A 7,525-nucleotide genomic window follows, 5' to 3' on the forward strand; every position below is an offset into this window, starting at 1 on the left:
GAGTGAAAATAAGAAAAGCATGAATAGCCTGTTAATATATCCATGACTGGTTAGTTGCCTGGTATTCAAGAAACCAGTTATGAATATCAGCTTCTGCTGTAACAAAGTGTTCCAAAGTTATTTCTTCAGTATAAAACCAGTGTAATGAATCACGTGCCTTACACAGACAAATGTCAGAAAATAAAAGTGGTTTCGATACATTGTTATTACTAGAAGAATAATTTGAACAAACACTCCAAGTTTTGAATGTTTCTGGTAGATGAGAAACTTTGAATATGTGCAACTCTTTAAATGAGGTTCAAGGTCACCTTACAACAATGGGCTGTAATCGATGTAGTTCTCCACGATGCTACACCAAAATAGCCGTTACAGTGACTTTTCACTATGTGTTGCCAAATGCCAGACACTGAACACTGCTATTAGAAGCGAAGTTGGGATCTCAGTAAGTTTTTAAGGAGACCTTGGCATCCATTTTGTGATATTTTGGGCAGAAATTTAATTTTGGGTGTTGTTATCTGACTCTGTCTAGTCAGCAAAATAAATATGCAGTTGATTTATGAAAGATTAAAAAAAAAACCCTTAATTGGCATTGCATGATTTCTTCAAACAATAAATGGATTTGAATGTAGGCTAAATTCAGAGGCCATATTTTGTACCATTTCAATGGCTACAATTCCATGTTAGGCATGGGAAAAAAGATCTATTTTGCCACTACAGATAGTGTCTACCCTGAGGTATTGAGTTACCATGCAATGATGAATATTTCTAAGGCCTTGAGCTTTACTGAACATCTGCTTTTCACAACCACATTTTAAGGGGAAGAAAATCTGAGAGACTGAAAAAACATACAAAATCCCCAGGACAGGAGAATTTTCCTTCTCATCTCTTCCATAAACCAGGACCAGATTCCAAATTGAAACCACTGATCACATGAGGACATTTTCAAAGGTGTTGCTTTGCATCGGTCTTTTCTGAAGCACAATTTGGGGGCGAAGGTGAGTATGGTTTGGAGAACACCCTGTAACAATCAGAGTTCCCAAAACAGAACAGAGGGAGGCCAAAGGGATCAGACAAATAAACTCCTCTCCCTCCCTTCAGGGGTCAAGCAGATCCTGTTTCATGTCTAAGATGTACACACTGAGTTCTTAGTCTCTTGCTGTATAAGGTGGTAAAAGAGTTGGAGTCACCTACACAGAAAAATCTGTAGACACAAGACTGGCTTTCAGTCAAGTAAAAGATGTGACAACCAGCCTGCCCTTCCATGGATGAAAAAAATGCATGCCCTGTCTTACCATAAAGTCAAGGGACTTGCCCCCTTTCACAGATTATGTAACACTTTCCTGAAAAGTGGGGTACACTGCCGATTTCATGTAGTGATGAGATGAAAGCCCGTCCAGTGATTCCTGTAGACATGAGCTGGTCACATAGCTCTCCTTCACTATGCAGTGAAAAAGAACCCTGCCTGAGTTACCGCTGAAAATATTCTCCCCTTAGATATAAATTTCTTGAGTCACCTATTCTGAAAGGTCTGTCATGTTTTATATGTCCAAGAGATTTCATTGAGCAAAAATTTAATGATTTGAGACAGATACAGCTACCAATATAAAATCAGAGTAACATTCTATTACCTGTTTACTTCATGTTCAGTTAGGAACACAATTATATCTGAATTCTAATATTATAATAGTGATATAGTCACATCAGTTGTGGGATAGTGACTTCCCAAAAAAGCCAAAAGAATGAAGACTCATAGAACTGCTAAAATGGTTTGGTGGCCTTCAGTTTTAGAGAAGAGGGAAAAGATGTTTGCCAGAAGCCTCAGGGCTTTCTCCTCTATCATCGATTTCCCCTTTCTACTGGAACTTGCCCATGAATATGCAGCCATGTTCTGGGGACTTCCTATTATTTAAAAAATGATAACAGCTCCCTTCCAACCCCTTTGTTTCCCCTTAAGCGCCACCACATTCCTCTGCTACCTTCACAGCAAAACCTCTAGAAAGAGTTGTCTATAGAGGTTGTCCTGACTGTCTCATCTCAGCATCTCTCCTCCACTCTGCACTCACACGTCACTTCCAGCCACGCTGCGGAGGCTGTTCTTGTCACGTCCTCAGGGGTCTTCATGTCGCGGCCACCTGGTTTTTATCCTTCTCTATGATTTATGTAAGAGCAAAATGCATATGTATTAAGAATCATTTTGTAGCTATCTTTTCATTGCCTGCTATTTATATGACAAAAAGAATTGAAAAAAATTTTCAGGGGTTGACTGTATGTGGAACACTGTTATAGACATCAAAAGAATACTAAAAATAATTTTCCCAGTAAGTTTTCTTCTATTTAAAAAGACAAAATAGGGGCACCTACTAAAATATAAGAGCAATTATCAATTATATCCACAAAAGTAAAATGATAAAAACAGTACAGTTAATGTGTGTTCAAGTCAAATAGAATAGAGGATTAAATGGAAGTACAAAGGAAGCCAGTAAGCTCAGGCAGTCTTTCGGAAACAATTAACTTTTGACCAGGACTAGAAGGAGGTAGTAAAAGGGAAGAAGATAAACTCCTTTACTAAACACCTGATATTAAGTTCCAAATAGTATACTATTCTGTTTCCATCCAACTGCTTCCCATATTTTCCTCAGGATTCAGCCTAAACAGCTAAAGCCTGTCTATGAATCCTTCCCTGTCGCTGAGCCTCATACCTTCTCTATTGCTTCACTGTATATACTACATTATATTCACCTCGTAATGTGTCTGTCTCCCCCATTGGTCTGTAAGCTCTTTTTCCCCTTTTACCCATAGTGACAACCAAGCAGCAACTGGCTTTTTTTTTTTTTTTTGGCCGTGCCACACACTATGTGGGATCTTAATTCCCCAACCGGGGATCAAACCCATGCCCCCTGCAGTGGAAGAGAAGCGCCTTAACCACTGGACCACCAGAGAAGTCCCCCTTTTTAAAAAAACTTTTATTTAAAATTTTTTTTGCAACTGGCATTTAGCAGCTGACCAACAACTGCTTGTTGTATGACTCTTAATGCCCACAACAGCCCTGAGATGAAATCGTTATTAATGATTAATATCCTTATTAATGTTACAGAGAAGAAAACAGAGAACCCGAGAGGTTAAAGAGATCCTAACTATTACGAAGCTGATTTTATGACTCTATGTCTTTATGTCCAACCCCAAGACTTTGGACCTAAAGCCCAAGCCTAGTTTACTATCCCATGTTGTCATCTCAGCAAGTGTTGCTCGAAAATAGCAGGCAACTAATTCCAGGGATATAGGTGGGAAGTAGTAAATGGAACATGAGAGTCAGACATCAGATTGATTGTTTAAAGCACAGGGGCCCTATCGAAAACTCATGGAAACTGTTGCTTCTTCTCATGTTTTGCCATAAGCATTACGTTCTCTCACTCTCTGCCTTCTTTCTGGGTTACCTCAGTAACCTCCGTAAATTCAGTTTCCATCTGTGTACTGATGATTCCAAACCACATACCTCTAGTTCAGATTGCTTTCATGAGGCTCTGAACCATATCCGTCAGCCCCTAGACATCTCCTTGGATGCCTCTGTATATAGGACACTTAACCTGATGGGGAAGCATAAGAGTCTCCATATAAATAAATAGATAAATATAAACACTCAACAAATGCCGTTTCTTTATTATTAATATCAAAAATATGGAATGCTTCACGAATTTGCGTGTCCTCCTTGCGCAGGGGCCATGCTAATCTTCTCTGTATCGTTCCAATTTTAGTATATGTGCTGCCGAAGCAAGCACTCCATATATTTTTAAAGCCTATCACATTTAAAAAATTAGACTAGATCAGTGTGTTCCTGAGGAAATTATTGGGATGGATGATGCAAGTTACAGAAGTCAGTTTTGTTTGTATATAGACACTTAATATGTTACTAAAATCCCACCCTAATTTTTCCCAGCGTAATTTTCAGGACATCTCATGTTCAGCTATGTGGTCTAATCACATCTAACTACTTATCTTCCCTGACCATGCCCACACTTCTATGTTCCAATGCTCCTGCCATGTTGTCTACATAGTTGATACACCGCTCACCCTCATTCTATCAGTCAGGTTCCAGCAGAAAAATGGAAACTGCACTAAGGTGTTGCAGTAGAGGGATTTAGTATAGAGATCAGCTTACACATGCTCTGAAGGCCTAAAAAAGCACCAAGAGGATACTGAGGTCATCCAGAAATGATAACTGCAGAGACGGCTCCAACTAGGTCTAAGGGAACAAAAAGGCAGAGATTGGGAGTATTAGAGCCAAGGAGCTTCAGGGAGAGACTATCATAGAGTTGGTGCTCAGACCTCCGGGGAGGGGAGCCACCTGGCTGCTGCCGGAACTGCAGGAACTGAGACATGGAGCCTGTGGAGCCAGAGCTCAGAACCCTGGGGAGAAGATACCAAGCAGCTTCTGGTGGTGCCTCTACGGGATAGGATGTGGTTGGTGCTCAAGTCCTGTTAGAAACAGGAGGTTGGAACTTATGCTTACTCAGCTTGCATTCCAAACGTCAGTCTGTCAGAAACCAGTGCCTGATGTGGAAGCCCTACACAGTCGGTACAACATTTCCTATCCCTGTCTCCCTCCTGTGCGTTCTATTCTACCCACCGCTGCCAAAATGCTCTCCCTGACACCACCACAGTAAACATAACCTCTGTGTTCTCAAATCCCTATCATCATTCCTTGCTGACTAATGTTTTAAATATATCCTCCTCTCTCTGGTGTTGAAGGCCTTCTACAGTGTTCTAGCCCTTTTTCACTGCTTCCCTAAGTGCCTTTTATGCTCCCACAGGACCTAGCTCTTGCTTAGAAATGCACCAAATTTTCTATCTTCAGCATGTAATAGGCCACAAATCTCAGCCTCATCTTGCCTCTGAATTTACTTTTAAATAGTAATATGCGTATATGCAAAAGTCACCTTGACTTTCATTTACAAAGCATCACAACCAGAGTGAATGAAGTAGCTGCTGCAGGATAAAAACTTTGCATAGTTTCAGTGAAAATAAGGGGCCTAATTTTAGCCAATTAAAACTTAAGTGACAACTAAATGTGTAGTAACTAAGACTGAAAGAATTGAACTCTGTCAATGCACAAGTTTTACACCTTTTCTGATTTTCACCTATACGGTAGACTGGTTAGAAGGGATCATTTCTAAATTCTCAGCAATTCAGCAACTAAGATTCTGACTTGGGCCACGTGCAGACACCATGAGTAGAACAGGAGTTTACTGCATGTGTGAGTTGTAGCATTTCAGAAAATTCTAGAGCAACAGTTTTTCCTTATTTGCCCTTTGAGTTGCAAAACTAGCTTTCAACAGGAAAAGCAAGTTTGCTACTTACCCTTGAAAGGTGTCTCTTTTATGTGTGAAAACACTAAGATGAAAATGTCAAATATTTCACATTTCCTTGAGCTTGTGAAATCTAAAGGGATGTGAAATTTTCTTTTATTCAGATGATTCAGATTGAAGGTATAGGAATATCTCCTGCCAATGTGTATTTCCTGGTGCTACCTTATCATTTTACTTTTTAACAGACAAATATTAAAGATTTTGTTATTTCCTTTAAGGTATAAAATTACCATTATTTCCCTTTATGTAAAAAAGACAAAAATTATCCTGGAATTCTGAATTTGTGATAAAAAAAGGCAAATCTTATCTGACAGTTAATTGCTTACAGCACTTTAAATCCAATTTCTTTGTATAAGCTCCAGATCAATTTCTAAATAATGAGAACGTAAATACAAGTAATCTTTTAAATTTACTATGTATCCAAATTATGCCAGTCTGTATAACTTATTCAGCTTCCTAAGTCATACATTCATTTAACCTACCTTGGGTGCCCACCTGCCACCTGCTCTATGCAGAATTCCTTATGTCATTTCTGGAACTCTTCCAACAGTTATGGTTCACAATGACAACACACAACTCCATTGGCTGAGCACTTGTTTGCAATGATGAGCTACACATGTTGGCTAGTACTGCCACAATTTAATGCTTCGGTTCCTCCTGTACTCTTGAGTAGATGTCATCTGGTCTGAATTTTGGATCCCTTTGATGATGCATGTTAGATAACTGTCATCTGGAGAACAGAGACATTGACCAGCCAATTAAATATTCTGAAAACCAGGAAGTTTATGTAGGTGAGGATAATTAGTCTTAAAAATAAACACAGAATAAAAAAAACCTCAGGAGGTGGAAACTAGCCAGGATCCCATCTAATAAAAATAGAGTTGAATTTTAAATTTGGGGGGGTTAAAAAATCATTTACATAAAAGTTTTCTTGAGTTTGAGATTATGTTTTAATAATGTCCGTAAAAGCAGTGTTGACCTACTATTATTGTATTGAAACCTCTTCACTTTGAAGAAACCGAATATTGGAAACAGTAAGTAAGTAGCTCTTGATGTTCCAAGCCCTCTCCTCAACCCGCACCAGCAGACAGTTCACAGTAGATTCTTTCTCTAAGTGCAAGTGGAGCTTCTGCTCTGGAAACATTCACCTCTCCTACTTTCCTGCAATCACCCCATTGTATCATATGATGTGCTAAAACAAATGTTTTCTTGGTTCTTCATGGTAACAGCACTATCACTTCATTATTTAAAAAGAGAGAAAAGCATATTTTAAATTCTGCTTTTCCAAATTTATTCTTATTCCACATGTGGTTTTTTTTTTTTTTTTTTTTTTTTCCAGTACGCGGGCCTGTCACTGTTGTGGCCTCTCCCGTTGCGGAGCACAGGCTCCGGACGCGCAGGCTCAGCGGCCATGGCTCATGGGCCCAGCCGCTCCACGGCATGTGGGACCTTCCCAGACCGGGGCACGAACCTGTGTCCCCTGCATCGGCAGGCGGACTCGCAACCACTGCGCCACCAGGGAAGCCCTCCACATGTGATTTTTTAAACCTATCTTCAAACTATTCAAATAGAGCTAAATTACAAAAATGGGAGGGGAAATATATTTTCTTGATTTTCTCAGCAAGATTTTTTGCATGAGTTATAAGCCTGAATAAACGTTTCAGCTGTATATTTTTATGTGTCCTTCCATTGAGAAGTTGCATAACATAAAAAAAAAATACTCCTAATGAGAACTGTCAGTGCTTTTCTTGAGTTGGAACTAGACATTTTGGTCATAGTATAGATGCTTTTTTAATGTTACACATTTGCTCTAAAAGAGCTTTTACTTTTAATAGCAGGACTAATTTGGAAATACAGGACTTGACTGAAAAAATACCTACAAAGACATCAATAGTGCTACTTTGTAAGTGACAATTCTGGATTTTTGATGGAAAAATTGTTATAAAAGAAGTTTCATTGTGTTAATCTTATATAGTTAAAATCAGATAATGTCAAACACTTCAGGTGAATTAAATAAAAGGATTCCAAAATTATACACCATAGTGTAAAATATTTACCATATAGAGGAAACAATAAAACGTGGGAAGATAAACAGACTAAAACTGGGACTGTGAGAAGAAAACAGCCACTAGTCTGATTTGTAATAGATGCAAAAGTTTTAC

General features: G+C 38.9%; 1 non-coding gene across 1 annotated transcript; it reads right to left on the reverse strand.

The window, feature by feature from the left end:
- Positions 1-3,669: 3,669 nt before the first annotated feature.
- On the reverse strand, positions 3,670-3,776 carry LOC114903305. The gene has a single exon (XR_003795692.1). It is a non-coding gene; the product is annotated as a U6 spliceosomal RNA (small nuclear RNA).
- Between the last annotated feature and the right edge of the window lie 3,749 nt (positions 3,777-7,525).

This window comes from Monodon monoceros, unplaced genomic scaffold (assembly GCF_005190385.1).
Source record: "Monodon monoceros isolate NGI ecotype Baffin Bay Population unplaced genomic scaffold, NGI_Narwhal_1 Super_Scaffold_20, whole genome shotgun sequence".
Classification (NCBI taxonomy): domain Eukaryota; kingdom Metazoa; phylum Chordata; class Mammalia; order Artiodactyla; family Monodontidae; genus Monodon; species Monodon monoceros.